Genomic DNA, 17,939 nt, shown 5'->3' with positions numbered 1-17,939 from the left:
ATTTTAAATGAGCACATGGGAAGGCATGTTTCTGTTTTCAAAATAAATATCTTAAAATCTAGATAGAAGAGTTATGTCCAGCAGCAGGAGTAGGCTGTTTTAAAGATACAGGTGAGGAAGTACTTAAGGATATCTATTTGCTTCATATTGGCAGCTTCATAAGATACGTTCCATTAGTTTTTGAAGGCTTCAGTAGAGTCCTGTTTGCCTCAAAACATCTTTGAGTTTTTCACAAGCGTTCTGTGCTGCTTAATTAAGGGGCTTCTAATCCATCTTTGTGTCATCACCACGCAGGAGCACTATGCATAATACTGAATGGAGCTGAAGGCCTGAATGCCTTCAATAAAGGACCTATAAGGCATTTAATCCTGATGTAAAGACCTCAAATGCCAGAGAACCTACTGCAGACCTTATTTTCAGTGGTGAAATATTTTCACTTAGGAAAAGCGAACCTTATCTTGAGCTTTAAATCTTCAGCTTCCGGCCAGTGAATTGACTGTGGCTTGCTATATTAGACTGTTGCCCTTCACTGTCAAAAAAATGTCTCCTCCAAGAGTGAATGGTGATCAAATTACATTTTAATACTTTGTTGGATGAAGAATCAACTAAATGTTTTTTAGATCTCAGATTGTTCTTGAATTACTGTTTAATTAAACTAGGTACTGTATATTTAACAAGGAACATCTTTTTACCTGCTTCCTTCGGTTTTTGTGCTTAATTTCCTTCATTTTTTTGTGAGGGTCTAAGATTATATTTTTTCTGGAAGATATTCACTTAGCTAAAGACATAATTTTTTTACAGCTTTAGTGACTATAGATATACAGATTATAGATGGTAGATATTTTTTGATGTAAAGAGTATTCATGTATGATGATTATGTAAATAAGTAACATGGTGGTTGTACAACATGAGGATTTAAAAACCTGTATAACTATTGTTTTTAATGTTTAAGGCTTTAGGGTGCATATTGTATGTTGTGAATGGAAAATTCAAGAACAAATCCCCTGAACACAGAATAACTAGTCTGTAATGCCAAACCAAATATGAATTGATTTCACCAATTCGATAAGTAAAATACGCAGTGCAGAAGTTCTTAGACCAGTTCACAAACACTTAAGTAAAGCTGGACAGAAAACCAGCATTGGACTTAAGTGATGAGATTTTACACTTATGCAGCACATGTGAGCAAGCAGAAGACCTTAGTATTTTAATATGCATAATCTATTCTATCATTTAATAATTGGCCCTGAAGATTATTAGCACCCTAGTGAATAGGCCTTCAATCTTCAGGCATACGGTGAGAGTTTTGCTTCTTCTTTCAGTTCTTCAACTTCTCTGCTAGAATTTATTATTTCCCTAAATATAAGCAGCTGCAAAATTTCATTACATTTTATAGTACTCCTTTGTGCTATATTTAACTTTGTGTCATTAAGTGGATTAGATGCTGTCCTCTTGTAATCAAGTGCAAATTAAATACAATAAGGAAATATTATAAAAAAACATAAGAAATGCAATACTTTTTCAGCTATCATTCTGGAATTGTTAAAGTCAGGAACATTGCTCCAACACTCGTGTTTTCTTCTAGAAACACCTTGCCAGTTTAAAAAGTATATATTCTTCTAATAGATATCATAGCAAAGTAATAAATATCATAGTACAGATGAAACATTCTCTGTTCTTTCCCACTTAAATCCCATTTAAAGACAATTCTTTCTCTGTGTGTTTCATCCTGGGTAACCAGGATTGGGGGGGATGCCCCCCCATCTGGCCCCAGTTACAAGCAGTCTATCTACTGCATCTTGCACTCCAAAGGGGAGGCTGTCAAGACTTTGAGATAAGGCCCACTTGGGCACCAGGACCTTGAGAAACAAAGTCTCCTCTCACTGCTGGGGCAGTGTTAATTATTATGGTCTGTAATTATCTCTTCCTTGTCAGGACCTTGAGAGGCAACACCTGCTTTCACTGCTGGGGCAGCTTTAATCATTGCAGACTGGAATTAACTCCTTCTTCACCACTGCAGGACTAAAGCAATCATTCCCAGCTCCACCTCCACCTTCCCCTGAAGGGTATGAATAGGTTGGCTCTAGTAGCTGTTCTTTGGCTCTCTGTGGGTCTGCCAGCTTGTAGAGCTCCTTGGGATGCCTGCCTCCACTTACTTCCCTGGGATTGAGTGCATATTGGCCACTGAGGTAATGGTGGGTAAGATCAACCAGAACTGTTTTGCTTAGTTCATTTGTTTGGGGAAATTACATTTAACATAAATTAGCTGGCTTTGCCTGTTTACTGAGTAGTGACTGTTAGCATAACTTTTAGTGTACCTAAATGCAAAACGCATTTTCACTGAGCTAAGCTTCTGTTGATAAGAACTGTTGCTTTGTACTGTTGTAATTTGGGCAGTAAATTCTGATCTTAGAAATAAGTTGTGGAGTCATGCAGTAAATCTCCTTTTTCCCCTTCTCCCCTCCCTCATGTCACGTGAAACCTGCATAGTCTGGGATTGTAAGGTAGTCTTTCATCCTGCGACAATGATCTCATTCAAAGGCTTCTGTTGTATATGGATCTTCTGGACATGAGTAGTCTTAAATGCTACTAGAGCTTAGGGCACAAGGACAGAAAAAATCTTAATCTATTAAGGGGCATCTATTAATTTGATAAGTTTTGGGTTTCATTAGGTAACAAAACAACAACTTTCCTATTTCAACTAGTTACTTAGTGTTGAAATACATGAGTGTATGAGAGCTACTCATGAAAACTTTCTTCCCCTTTTTAAAAAAAAATGTGATCAAGGCAAGTGTTGTGGCCCCAAAGCTGTTGTCATATGAGCTTGTGGAGTCTCAGGTGTAAATTCAACCCATTTAATGTCTGGCATACAGCTAAAGTACTTCAGTGAGGATTCTCCTTAGAAATAACGGAGGGATTGGCTGATCTGGAAATTCCATCTTCACTTAAGATTTGCATCACCCTTGAAGGTACCTTTCTCCCTTTATTGACTATAGGGTAGTGCAAGGGAGCCACACTCCTAATCCAAGTGCCCCTATAAATACCTGCAGTTGGGGGCATGAACTCAGTGGTCTTCACTGAGCTCAATGTAACAGAAATTCTCAGTGTCACTTGATCCTATGTCTCTGGAGACAAGTATCAAGTAGCATGCAAATCTCCAGCATTTCTCCCAAGTTTGGTTCAGATATGATTTAAGCATAAATTAAATATATGCTATTAGTTATCCCAGTCTGTATTTCTTGTGATAATAGTTTCAAACTGAGTCACTAATTACATGATTTCTAAGAGCTGAATTCTATTCCAAGCTCTATGGGGTAAGCAAAAGGGAGAGGAAGGCGTTTTACTCTTGCACCTATAAGAAAACAAATAGTTCCTGCTAGGTGTATGTACTGGCTCTGTTTGGCAGAGCTCTGCCCTCTACTCCTTTCCCCTCCTACATAGCTATGATGCAGTAGTGATCAGTCCATTCTGTTGTCAGTGCCCAAGTCAAGCTACAGCATTTTCACTAAAAGAACAAAGGGCAGGCATCTTACTACTTATTTACCTGAGCAATTGCATGAGACCTAGCCGTTATCCCGGTCTTAGTTACTGTACTTTATCAAATTAGTCTTGAAGTAATGCATACCTTTTCACAAATGCCAAATCACTAGCATTTCCTGATTTGGCTTCCTTACAAAATAGTATAAAGCTTTCTTCAAAACAAACAAAAAATTTTTTACATATTGAACTTGTTTCAACTTTGTTTTACACTTTTGCTTTGTTTTATGCGGACTGAAACATGCTGAAACACATGAAATGGCTTTCCCTGATTAGGTTCTTAATTGGTAAGTTCTTGCACAAAGGAGTTAATGCATGTGCAGTCCTGCTCAATAGAATTATTAATTATGGGACTATAGGTGTAGCCTAGTGTGGGAGGTGGAAAGTGGTTGAATTTGAGGTCATATGAGAACAGCTCTGTATTTCACCTGAAAATATTTCCCCTAAAGAACAGGGTCAGGTTAACTCTGCTAGAGCAATACAAACCAGAATATGGCAGTGAATTGGTACATAAGGAAGATACTTATGAACACTAATTCATATTTTCAGAGTAATGTATTATCACTTAAATACATTTGCTAGTCTGCCCCAACTGAAGATAGTGTCTCCAAAAGTGCTCAGCCAAGTATAAAAATGTAATCAATATATACATTTTTATGTAGGTGTGACTTATATGTATGCCTCTTTAAGAGGGCAAGCCTTAGGCATAAGAAAGCACTTTCATCTTTTTTTGTTTTGGAAAGCCTTAAGGACTACACTGACCTAGAAAGTCAGATTGTTCCATCTTCTCTTTTGACAGTAGGAATAGAAAGAGAAGAGACTCACTTTCTGATTTAATTGCTTTTCCTGCATTCTAGCATGAAAAGAAACTTTCTCCTAGTTTCATTCACTCTGGCAGCTGAGGAGACCTAGAGCTTACTTTAATTCCAGATTCACTACTTATTATCTTTGTATATCACATCTATAATGGTTTATAATTATTGCAATATTATCAACTGTTAGGATCTAGATTGGGGGTTCATTATTCTGGGCAAAGTGAAAAGAGTTAGAGCTAGCTTCTGTCCTAAAAGCCTTGAAAAGTAATCTGCTATTCTGAGGGCTTTTCAGTTCTGTAGACTGTCTGTGTCAGCAAACTGTGGAGCAACAGATGTGGATCTGCAGAATTTAAAAAAGTGGTGTCGCAGACTCGGTGTGCTTATTACATGCATTTGGGCAGGGGTGGGGGATATTTTGGGCTAATTCAGATCTCAGCCTATGAACAAAATGCCCATTAATGGTTGGAGTGCACTTCCAGTTTAGTTTCATCTGAAACTCATCTAGTTAACGCACTCCAAAAGTCATCCACAATCTGCACCAGAGTAAGTGGGATAATTGTTCTTAAGCCAAATAGATACACCTGTGATTTGGGTGGTAAAATGCTAGTGAAGTAGTTAATACAAACACATGATCTATGCCCAGGGAGTCTGCATGCTAAGTACACAATCAAATCCATCTGTCTGAATAGACTGCAATTGAAATTGGTGGATTCATACCTTCCAATGAATCCCCGGTCTCTAAGAAAGCAATCACAAGAATTAATAAGATCAAAAACTTCAGATTGCTTATATTAGCTTCAAATGATTAAAATATGGTTCTATTATGAATACAATTTCTTATGAAGCTCCCTATACTTTGGAAACAAAAGAGAAAGTTAAAAGTAAGAATGTGTAACTTTGAAAAATGTAGCTATGTTGTACTTGAACTGCAATATAATATTCTGAATTAGGGAGACTCCTAGGTAAAAATTCCATGTCAGGGTTAACTTTGCTCCTGTCTCTGCCCACCTACCACTTATAGAATGGAGCCCATCACCAGTTCTCCCAGGAAGCTTAGTCAGCTCTGTTAAATAAATCACAACAGTATGGTTTTAAATTGTATGGTAACACTTAAAATCTACTCCTGTAGAGTATAGTTAGTTGTAAAGAGAAAAGTATTTGCTCAACTGTTAGAGTTACAACTTCTCCAGATTTTGCTTATAACATCAATGAAGCAGTACAGGTTTCATGAGCTATGGCTCTGCTGGCTGAGCTTAATCTCTATGAAATCTTAAATGTAGTTCTCTCCTGCTTTACAGAACCAAATAGGGTGTAAGTATAATCAAACATGAAGCTATTAAAGCTGTAAAATTCTAAAATCAGCTTCATTTCTTGGCTTAAAGCACCAGTGCACAGTTGAAACTTATTTGAGATGCAAGTCTACAATGGTGCAAAATGTATAAACATCTAGTGGAAAACTTTGCAAATTTTCATGGAAAATGTCAGCTAATCAAATCAAAAACCCTTTTCAGGAAAAGGTATACTCATTTGATTAGTAAAGATTTCAGAGACACAATTTGAGAATTCTGGTAAAAATGGGCAAAGGGTTAATTGGGTGCTGGTTAAGTTCAAGTTTCTTCTCTGTGCAAGTCAGCTGTTTTTTCATTTAAAAAAAGCTTTTACAAGTTTTGGTTCTAATGTAGAATAAAAAAGTTTTTGAGATCTCAAGCATCTGCATTATTTCTTGGCCAGGCTACTGAGGACTTTGCATAGTCCGGTAAACTGGTGGCAATGGCTGGGAAACATGCCTACTCACTGATACCAAAGAAACAGAAGGTTTGTTTCCTCTAACAAGGCTGGGAATGCAAAAATCAAGTCTGTAATGAAAACTGCTAGGAAACTGGGAGAATGCCATTCTTATGTATCCAAAGTTTTTTCAGTAGCTACCATCTGAAAATAAAAATAATAGTGAATATGAAATAACTGCAGCAGATTTTTATCCCTCACCCACACATATTATAGCAAAGTTCTTTCCATGTACCTGAAGGAAAAGTGCTATACTATGTGTATAATATTAATTCTCAATGAAAATTTGTTTTTAATTTTGGTTTTCATATTTAAAAAATCTCTTTGGGTGAAAGATGAGGACATGATAATGGACTGGTAAACCTTCTTTTCGATCTCTTTGCTTATAACTGGGGAGTCCTGTTAGGAGATATTCCTTTTTCAAAAAAATTTACTACCCTCCGCTGAATGGCCAGTGGTTCCCTCCCTGACTAGTAGAAAAGTAGATGCTGGCATGTTAAATGAGGAAGAAACAGAAATTCTTGCTCTTTCTTGCTTTGAACTTTGCTCTGAAAAGTTAGTTAAGTATTAAGGAGAAACAGGATGAAGCACTCAAGTCTTCTGTCCAAGACACTGGAACCTTAATGGCTAAGAGTGACAGTACCTAAATGTGACTGCAATGTGGCCCCCAGTGCTTTTTTTACAACTATATAACAAGCTGCTATTCTAATAATATCTTAGTTTACAACAGCGGCTTAAATTGTTAGCTAGCAAAGAATGTTAATTGGTCATGGCATTTTGATTCTCTTCAATATTGCCTACTGTAAAACTACAGGAAGCATCTCAAAGGAATTACAGATCTGTAAGGAAAAGAAACATATTCTTAAGGCTCTCTGTGGGAGACTAGAGTAGTCTGCCAGGCAGAAGTTTCAAAAGAAACACTGTTATGGGACTGTGGCACATCTGAAGAGCAGTGAATTACTATTACATGAGGCTTTTAGTTCCTGGCTGAACAGATTCATTAGGGATTTGCATTAACTCATTTTCTATGAGAAATCTATGTGACAAGGAAGTGTCATAGCAAAGTGGGGAAAGATCTACACTGAGGGACCTCTAGGTGAATGAGTCTGAGGGGGTAGCTGCTGTAAGTGTCTTTCTGTGGGGTACATCAAACAAGGTGGAGCTAGTCTACTGACAAACAAGCCTGGTGCACTGAGAATAGAGCAAGCAGGTCTGACTGGCAGGAGCGTGGAAGGGAGGCTGATGGGGCTGCCTTCTGTCAGCCTGATGCTATCCAACAAGGCAGTTTGCATTGGCTCCTCTGCAGTGCGCTGAATTACACTCAAATGGTAGGTATGTATAAAAATGTGCCAGGTGCTGTATTCCACTCCTCTGAAATACAAACACGCATGTGGAAGAGAAATGTAGCTCCTCCTGATGTGCTCAGTGGGCTCAATCCAGCCTAGAACCCTTTTTTTCTTATGAAGGAAGGAAAAAAGGTAAAATGAGTGAAGAGAAAGCCCTTGCTCTGGAGAAATTAATTTGAATTCAAAAGTAGGCGAAGTTGATACAGATAAATAGTTCTTGGCCTGATTAGGATGCTAGTCATTTACAGTTATGTGTCTTTTTCCCTAATGTCTTTGTCCAAAACTGATTATATCTTGCTCTAAAAAAAGGACATGGTTATCCGCTGTTTTTCTGTCATTGTCTCTGAGGCAACAGAGCTATGCAGGTGCTGAATTCCACTTGGAATAGTGGAGAATGATCACAATGAATTACAAGGAGGTTTCAGGTCAATACCCTGCTCAGAAAGAAAAGGAACCGATTCTCATCAGAAAAAGATAACTGCTAGAGGTCTGAAACTTAAACAGGGTCCCTTGAGGAGACCACATAGGAATCATAGGTTCAGTCAACTCCAGAAACATGGTAATCACTACATGGGTCACTTAACTAAGTAGTCTAGTGGTTGCAATAATTATTCATTACAGTACAGCTATCAAAGTGATGGTTCTTTTCTTCCTCTCCAACAGACTGCATTTTCTGAGCATATGGAGAGCTAATCAGGAAAGCTGTTACATTAAACAGCTCTTAAATAAGGTGGAACAATGACATTGATTATGATTAGTGTTTATAAATGCTACTGAAGAAAACAACATTGGAAAAACTTGCATCTATTAATGAAAATGATTTTCATACACACGAATTTGGAAAGGTCTTAGCCCAAGTTAGCATAACTTCCTAGATTTATGTGAATAATGGCACAAGAGATTGATAACCTTTTCTTCTGAGCAAATGAGTAGAGGAATAAAGCTAGAACTTCAAATCAATGTCATCTGATGAAGGGTAAGCTCAAGCCAAAGAAATCTGGAAGTGCAGTCTGCTTAAGACACAACTTAGCACACAGCAGCTGAAAAGTTTTTCAAAGCTGCATGTTGGGTATATTAGAGGCCAGATGCTTTACATCATTAAAGAAAGCAGTTCCTATGCTGAGAAGACTGATCTCTTTGCTTAGACATTCAGCTGGGATGGAGAAGACCTATATTTAGTGTCAAGTCTCTTCTATAGAAGATGACACTGCATGCCCCCTGGGCAGCTACTCATGTTCCATCTTGGCTTCTATCTGAGAAACTGGTGTAATAGTTCCTTTGCTCAAGGTCATACACTGGTAACTGACTGAGAAGATTACTACCAAGGTGTTCTAACTCGGTGTTTGGTTCACCAAAAGTTAGTTTGGAGAGATGAGAATGGATATTTCTTTCCATAAGCTTTGCTTATGGAATCTTTTTCTCAATGGAACTCATTAATCAAAACAGTCTGATGGATGGTTATTTACTTGGTCTAATGTTTACTGAAGTGAGCAGAGATTCTTTCCATGTTTAATGTTTGTATTCTGTCTTGCTGCAATGCTTTACAGTCAGGGGACCAGTTGTGGAAAAATGATCAAGAACAAAAGTTCTTGAGCATTTTTCCATGAGCACTTCCACTTTTCATGTGCTTTTTCATGAGCACTTCCACTTAAGTTATTTCCCTTATAAGCTTTAAATATATATGTTCTTACTCTTGTTATGCCTACCCCCGTAGTCTGAACTGCAGAGTACATTGCAAAGACACTGAATACTAACCCAATAAATCCTGCAAGCTTCATTAGGTAAAATACTTGTAAGCTCAAACAGACAGGTCTGCTGTGTAGATAGTGTACATTGGCCCCCTTTTGCATGTAAAGTGAGCATGACACCTGCCTATTTGTACTTGGTCAGATATTATATAGTATTCAGTTCATATTTACTGCCTATTAAGTTTGTGAGGTTATGAGATGGCTTTGTAAAAATATTCTGGTAAGATCAATAGGTACTAAGAGTAGGAAAGCTACAGCAAGTCTATCTTGAAATCACATTCCAAATGACTTTAATGCACAAATTGAAGTTTCCACAAATTTTCTGTATTCCCATTATGTCTTTCTATATTTTAAGACTTCAAGTATTGTGATTCTGCAATGAAAATTCTCCATGTTTTCATTTTAGCTACTAAGCCTGGGGAAACAGAGGCGTTAAAATTTTCAATGTTAGATGAATATATTAAGAAAGTGCTGAGCAAAGAAATACCTCATATGTTTTAGCTACGGATATATATAATATGCCTAGGATTATGTAAATATGTACATTAATAACTGAATTAGCTGTCAGTGAGACTTGCAATTAGGGGAACTAAAAATTGTTAATGCAATGAAAACATTTAAAGCCAGTACAATTAAGAGGTAATTTGCTTTTGTCCTAGGAAAAGACTTTTCACTTGCCAGTTACTGATCTTTTGCAGACTCTAGGTAGTACAGATCCAGCATTTGTCATTGTTGGCATATTTCTGGTTTAGATTTTGAAAGGGGGGGGGGAAATAGAGGGATACAAGAGTCTCATTGTTCCAGTGATAGTTAATTTATTTGTGCACATATGATAATGAGTAGAAAGTATTGGAAGATAGAGGAACGAGGGAGACGAACAAGTTATTTGTTATAATAGAAACTAATTATTGCAAATACTGTAAGTCTTGTTAAATGAAATGTTACACCTTTTTTCAGTCTGAAGCTTTTTTCCAAATATGCAATGGCTATGTACTAACTTTTCGCAAAACTATTCTGACTCCATCAGTAAATCTAACTAATAGATGCTCATCTGGCTTTTACAGATCTTCTTTTAAAAAAAAAAAAAAGTTGTCTTCAGAATAATCTTCATGTTATCTGACTTCATATGTATCAAGAAAATTGTTAAACTCAGTTTGTCTTTGAATGGGAACTCAAATGTGTAGTTCAGCATTATATTCTGTCTAAAAAGTAAACCTAGTCTTGTTTCATGTGATTATTAGCAACTGACCTTGCTTAAGTTTATCATCCTTGATTAAATCATGGGTACAGACTCTGACATAGCATGTACAACCAAGATGTGTCTGTAAGAGGCTTTGGAATGATTACTTACCCAGCTGAGCTCCACTGGGCATTTAGTTCAGCATGAACTCCATGAAGGAGTCACAAGAAGTCCTGTGGTTTTTATGCCCCATCTCAGATTCAAGAGGTTATCTTCTATAAAGCCTCTGTTCCTCAGTGAAGGTGAGGACATGTGTAATATGTGTATATTGGAGCATATCTTTAGATCCTTTACCAAATAAGACTTATGTGATTGTATGTGTATACTAAACAATTCTGTACTTTTTCAAGAAAGTTGCATCTGTTTTCATTATATAATTATATTTGAGTGTTTGATTTGGGCTTAAAATTGGACCATGCTGAATGCCTCTGAAGGTATAGAAATTGGATGCAGGCAGCCTTACAGCTGATCAATCGGCTCAGCAGCAGCAGATGAATCTCTCTGACTGTGCTCTGCAACGGTGGTACTAGTGGAGGTACTTAGCTGTGTCTGTAGAGACAAAGATTCTCTTGGGATTGGTTTGCTGGGGTGGAATTAGACAGCAATAAATTAATTCCTCTGTGCAGTTTCTTTTGTGTCACATGGGGAATTCTTTCATTGCATTCCATGACAGTCTGATGTTGCTGCTAGAAGCTCTGCTGCTCATCTTCAGAGAACAGACTGTTTACTCTGGCCTCAAACTAGAAAACTGTTTTGGATTTGTTCTCTTAGTGATATTTAAGTTTCCTGTTCTGACTCTTCTTTTCCTCTCCTCTTAAGAAGCGTTGCCGTACAGAATCCAAAGAGGCAGGATAGGTTCTGCTCCCAGGTTTTATTCCTATATTTGCCTGCAGAAAATGACAGATGATGAGACTTCCCACCATCAGTTTCAGAATTTCATGTAATCCAAATCAATTTCCTTCTCTGACACAGGTTGAATGGCTCCGGATACCACATGCACTCCCTATGTAGTCAGACAGCGTAAGAAATCCTGCTGGTACCCTGCTTCTCTGGTACTGTGGAAATGCTATGGAAATGCAGGGGACCCCATAAGGATGTTGGCTAATCTATTTGATCTTGTCAAAAGATGGTCAACTTCCCTCAGACTGGAAAGCCAAGCTCTGAGAAAGCACTGATGAAGTACTACTTGAGTAACCTCCACTTCGGATTTAAAAGTTACAGTGAGGGCTACACCTATGACTGAGCTTTTTTAAAGCTTTAGAGGGTAGCAAAAGGCACTGAACTGGCTGTGAGGATGTGGCCGCTGGGTGTTTTCCAAGAGCTGGTGGGGGTAAGGCCCAAGGCTGATCTATTCCACCAGTATCAGCTCCATCAGTATTTAATGTGCATGGATGTAGACAATGCTGAGAGAAGGCAGGGAGATCCTGAAATTACAGGGTTTTATTTTGATGGGAATAAGGAGGATTTCGATTTTTGTCTCTCCTGGAAAAAATTAAAATTGTATATAATCCCCTTTCTCTCACATTCCTTTTTTGTGATTCATATATCCTGAAGTTGTTATAAATGGGAGCTACATGACATGCATATCTAGTCATTATTTTGGTGGTTTTAGCTTTTAGTCTTTTCACGTTCTGATGCTTATTCAATAGATGCCTGGAATATAATTTTGATGACTGGAACTTTCTGTAAAATTCAGTATGTCCACAAAGTGTTTTAAGAGGATTTACTGTAATCTATTTGTTTTGTCTTTCTGGTAATGGTTTCTGGAGTAGTTTTTATACCTCTAAGACAAGTTATCTGAGAAATGGGATTTAGTCCTACAGCCTGAAATTTCTAGATAGCCTTCAAATTCCCCAGCTGAGGGATTTTTATGAATGAAGTAAGGAGTGCGCACAAGAGGTCATCAGGTAAGACATTTTCCATGGTATGTTTATTCTGTGAAAATGGGCTTTTAAAAATTCTGCCCTCACTAGATATCTAAAATTATTCTACTATGCATTATGCATTGTCTTTAGAACTATACTTTCAATACCGTATTACTGTATAGTGATAAGTGGTTCAACAATTTAAAAATTAATGTAATGAAAAATAGGCAATGAGAATATATACTTTTAATATGACTTTCCAGTTTGTACAGATAAGGGAGTATATGAAATATGTGGTTATCGCTTTAATCTATGCTACTTTAGACATTTCCATGCTTATAGTTTACTGACAGTAACACTTCTGCTGTGTAGGTTTTGTAACAGTTATGTTGCTTAGCAACCTTAACTTCAAGATAACGATGTCTTACAGCCTGTGCTTAAATGTTTTTTTCCCCCTGTATTCTGTTCATAATATATCTAGCTTTGTTATTTTGTTGTTTGCAAACTCTGCTTTTTTTATTCCAAATATAGCAAGGTCTATATACATTACTTGAATGGTTTTATATTGCAAAATTTACCATATAGTCAGCTACTCCAGTGAATGCAGATAGTGCAATAGTATTATGGAAGAAAAAACACTGTGCAATAATACAAAGAACAGGTAATGGAGAAGCAGTCTATAGAACTGATACTGATGAATAAATCTTTACAATCTTTTCAGCAGTAGTGCATTGCTAATAACTGTACATAATGCTCTAGTTCTATGATTTAATTCTCCTCTTAAATAAATGGAAAGCTATGGGTCTTCAATCATATGCAATGCAAGACTGTGGAACTGACCCAAGAAAGTGTAACACTAATTTAAATGGCAGCAAATGTCTTCAGACACTGTTCATAGGTAGATCAATTATTTTAAAAGTATTTATGGAAGTCCATTGGACCTCAACATTAACAGTATTCTGAGCTAATATCTGGGGGATGGCACACATTAAGATGGATATTGGGTGACTTTAAATATGTTTCAAAAGATTCCGCTAATTCCTGCGGAGCTTATCACCATGGTAACAGTGTCAGAAATTAAACAAAGAGCAACATTTAAAATCGATCCACCCTGAATAAGGTTCTGATGGGCTCTAGAGTGTCGTTTGAATAATAGGAGCCAAATTTAAGACTGGCAGCCCTTTAGCTAATGGTACAGCCCATGCCTACTAGAAGGAGGGATTCTGTCCCCAGATCTGGTCTCTTAAGCATCAAAACTACTTTCCAGGTTCCACTATGTAGGAAGCGCTGGTTTTGGAATGGAGCTACTGATGTAAACTGCCTACTTCCAACAGACTGGTGATAAATCGATACTTCATGATGTGGAGGTTTGTAACCAAAATATTAAGACTGGTAAGAATGCAATTTGAACAGAAATGTGTGTATGTGACAGCATCAGAAAGAGCAAAACAAGGGTTACAAGGATGGCTTGTATTGAACTCTCAAAACACTGCTCCCAGAACGCCCTACCCAGCAGTTGAGGAACATGGTCTTTATATCCAAAGGAGAAAGCCCAACAAGAAAACATTTCAGACAAAGAAAAACAATGAAAACCAACTTGAGCTAAGATTTATATAGACTGAACTGAGCAAGGCTGAAACAGAGGACCACCCTATAACAACTATTGACTCCCAAAGACTATAAAAATGTGTCCCAAGACCAGTTCATTGTCACCAGTCAAGTCTAGAAGAACCCCAGAGACATAATGAGGATTCAATAGCTGTCATTGCTTGTCTGCTGTGTCATACATCAGTAAGCCTGACCAGGCTGCCTGGATGTACATGTCTTGGTGCCTGTGAGGATGTGGCTGCAAGCGCATGAGTGAATGCAATCTCTGGGGGAATGAGTGTGAGGATTTAAAATCAACTTAGAGATGTTTGTAAAATAAAAAACATCTTCCATTAAATCTTGTGCTATGTTTTGTTGTTTCCTACAATGGGTGACAGTAGCAAAAGCGACTCATAACTAATGAAATTTGTATGCCCTTAAAAGTAAAAATACTGCTTGCTTTTACAAGATCCTTTTTCACAAAGATGTATTGCACCACAGCTGGAGTGGCATTATATGCAGGAGGCCATGATAACAGAAGAATAAAGCAGGAGTAAGTGTTTTTCTATTGCCTTCAAATTTCGCGTATCTGTTGCTTTGTTGGCATTGGTAGATTCTAATTCAGAACTGTGGGATTCAAATTCAGTTATTTAAAGTTGCCCAAGACCTCTAAGGGTAGTAGTTATAGAGGGTGTACAGCAGCTGTCTGAACACCGATAGCTATTATTCCAGTGTCTGCAAACTAACTACAATATAATTCTTTGGCAACAGGGATCTTTCATGTTCTGTTCCTGCTCCCACAGGAGGAGTAGTTTCAATTCACTGACTATTACTTGGTAACATACTGTGGTGACATATTAATGTCAGGTTAGGGTTAATATCGTTAAAGAAATAAAGATGAACTGGAAGGTAACTTCTAGAGATAGTGTTTCGTTCAGGCTTACACAAAGCCACTGGTGAGAGATGGGACTCCTAAAGCCCTTGTGCCCTTCAAGCCAGACTTGGATGTACAGTTTCCTTCTTCACTGTCCTTTCCCACCTTCTCCTACTGTTCACATCTGATCTAGACAAATGCTTGTCTTCCTCAGGGTTAGTCAGATGGAAGAAGCAGTTGAAATTAGCCTACTTCTTTTTTTTGGTCAAATTACTTATAATCCAGATCACTTCGCTGTCACCAATGCTTGTGCCAGTGCCAGGGGAGGATGGCATAGGGCAAGAACAAGGGACCAAGGTAGAGATGCAAGTGTGATTCTTTCTTTTGGCACCAATGCTCTTTGTAATACTGGCAGTGCCAGCTGCAATGTTAAGTGAAACTATAAGCTAGTTGCCTTTAGTGTAGAGGAAATTCTGCTTAAGGATTATCAGAGTGTTTAAATTCAACCTGCTGGAAAAGCAGAAGAGAGCATTTTCCCACATTCCACCTAAAGTGATCAGAAGAAATTCTTCCAGGTTGGAAATGTATTGTTCTGAAGCCTGATTTCTGGTTTGAAAGTACATATTTTGGAGGCATTGCTTCCACCTATTTTTCTACCTTTAGTTCCTCCCCTTGAAGAAGAGGAAAAGCCTATGTAAGTGCATGTGTATATGTCTTATATTAATGCTCTGCACCTCGGTTGTCAGTTGTGCTGCTCTGGGGAATAAATGGAAAAACATTTACTTAAATGAAAAAGACATACCATGCAAATTCTGTCACTAAAGTAAGTGTTCAGTGTTGTTATTACTTAAAGTAAATAAGTCACAAGAATCACCTCTAGTGCAAAAGTTGAAACAGAGTATTTCCTCTCTTGTAGGGCACCACAGCGGCAAGTGAAGCTGTGAAGAGACAACTGCGTGTTAGGCAGCAGCTCTTTGTAGAAGGGTGCCTTAGCTACTAAAATCTTCTAATGTAAGTGTCTTACTATTTTCTTGTTAAGCATGCTGGATACCTATTTATTTCTACCATAACAAAGATGACCGAGGGCATGCCATTTCAAGTTACTTTTTGAAGGTTTTTCATAGGTTTGTGCTATGAATAACTGGTAGAGAAGTACAAATTGCTTTCTCATTGAGAAGCATGTTCTTTGTAATCTGTATTCCTTTGTCTTCAAATGCTAAATGAGATTTTCAGCTATTTTTGTGTGTTATTAAAGATAAAAATTAGCATTATCTTGCACAGTTCTTTTGCTTTCATGGTATGTTAACGCCTACATCTACTTTAAGCAGATGCTCATAATTACTTTAAGCAGATGTTCATAATGAAGATTAGTACTTATTGCATCAAGTTTTAATAGATTTTATATTTTATTCAGGTAATATTGTGCTTATCTTGTTTTTTAGGTAAGCTGCAATCTTCACATTTAAAAAAAAATTATGTTAAGTCTAATTGAGTTTCACTGCTCTGAAAAGCTTTATTTCAATATATTATTTCTTTATGACATAATTTTATAAAATTTATGAAGTGTTATATAAAGTGTTAATTTATAATAGTAATGCATTAATAAAACACCAATTGATAGCATATTCATCCTTGTGTGGGTAATCACAATATAATTTCATAATATAATAAAATATTATGCAATTATGCATGCTATTATCACATTTACTGTAATACAGCTTGTGTTTATGACATTTGACAGTAGTCATACAGTTCAGACCTCAGATCATGTAGTCTTTGAGTGGGTGCATAGACCACCCCTCTGCAGTGTTCACCAGCTCTTGTATACTTTGAGAGAGCAGTGAGTGCTGACAGAGCTGGTCTAGATCCCTTCCAGTTCCCTGTTCTTACTTTTTTTTTTTCCCCTCCTTGTTGCTTTTTGACCTTCTCCTCCATCTATTTTATTTTTTAATGTAATTATGTTTTCTCCCTAGTCTCTTGTTCCTCCTGCCCTCCTTTGGAAGGATATTTCAGGCTTAGCAGGAACAGGTCTCTACCTGTCCCAAAGAGGAGACTCGAAGAAACAGTGGCCCTATGAGGATGTGCTTGCTCTGTTTTTAATCTTTCAGAAACATATGGATATCTTCCAGCCTCCATCTGTTGGGCAGTTCAGACTTCTTGACCTAGGTGTGGTACTGAAGTAGTTAATAACCCTCAGGGGTTTTATTTTCTGCGAAGCTGTCCAGTCTCCCCTTGAAATCCTGTAAACTTTTGGCACTCACAACACCTTTTGGCGAGGAGTTCCATAAATCTACTCTCTGCTGCGTGAAGAAGTTTCTTTTGTTTGTTTTCAACTTAGCTCCTAATAGCTTAATTTGATCCCCCCACAGCTTTTGCTTTTGAAGAGGCAATGAACACTTGGCCTCTATCCAACTCTTGTACCATTCACGATTTTGTAGATTTTTGTCAAATCCCTCCTTAGTCATTGTTCTTACAGACTGGAGAAAAGCATGTACTTGACAAGCTTAAAAAATAAATATATATTTTCTATAAAATGATGGTCAATGTTCTATTATGCTCTGTCAGTAACGGATGGTCATACTATCTGCTTTTATGCTTGGCACGCCTTTATCATTACTAACAGGGATTATGTCTTTACTTGCAGAGTAGTATTGCTTACCGTAGTGAGGTTGACTGTGGCCGGCCACGCTGCTTTACAGGCAAACAAAACCACAAAAATGAGGCACCGATAGGCAAGTGATGTTTTCTTCTACCTTATCTAATATCTTACTAGAACAGCTTTAGTAATGAATGGTTAATCAACAGAGACCTTCCAATGTATTTTAAAAATACTGACAGACACAGTAAAAGTAATGTCATTCTATTTGCAATCTGTAGTTAACAAACAGAAAACATGGTCACTGAGTTTTCTTGTAGAACTAAAAGAGGAGTCTTTGTAATACTCGGAATTAATCTCCAATCTCAACACATAGCAGTAAAATAAAAACAAGCAAACAGGCAACATCAACTAGTAAGTAAATAGAAGTGCATTGACAGTGCATTATCTAGGAAGATCCAGCAGCTAATTTAAATAAGAAATGGCTATTGTTTTTGGTTCCTTCAGTACAGATTAAAAAAAAAGTGATTCCTGCTTTTGTCTCTT

General features: G+C 37.4%; 1 long non-coding RNA gene across 1 annotated transcript; it reads left to right on the top strand.

Moving 5' to 3' along the window:
* Positions 1-2,070: 2,070 nt before the first annotated feature.
* Positions 2,071-15,808, top strand: LOC138066893 (uncharacterized). The gene is made up of 3 exons (XR_011140544.1): positions 2,071-2,189; positions 13,604-13,703; positions 15,714-15,808. It is a non-coding gene; the product is annotated as an uncharacterized lncRNA (long non-coding RNA).
* The last annotated feature ends 2,131 nt before the right edge of the window (positions 15,809-17,939 follow it).

Source organism: Struthio camelus, chromosome 3, assembly GCF_040807025.1.
Source record: "Struthio camelus isolate bStrCam1 chromosome 3, bStrCam1.hap1, whole genome shotgun sequence".
Taxonomy (NCBI): Eukaryota; Metazoa; Chordata; class Aves; order Struthioniformes; family Struthionidae; genus Struthio; species Struthio camelus.
This window is presented reverse-complemented; position numbering and strand designations above follow the sequence as displayed.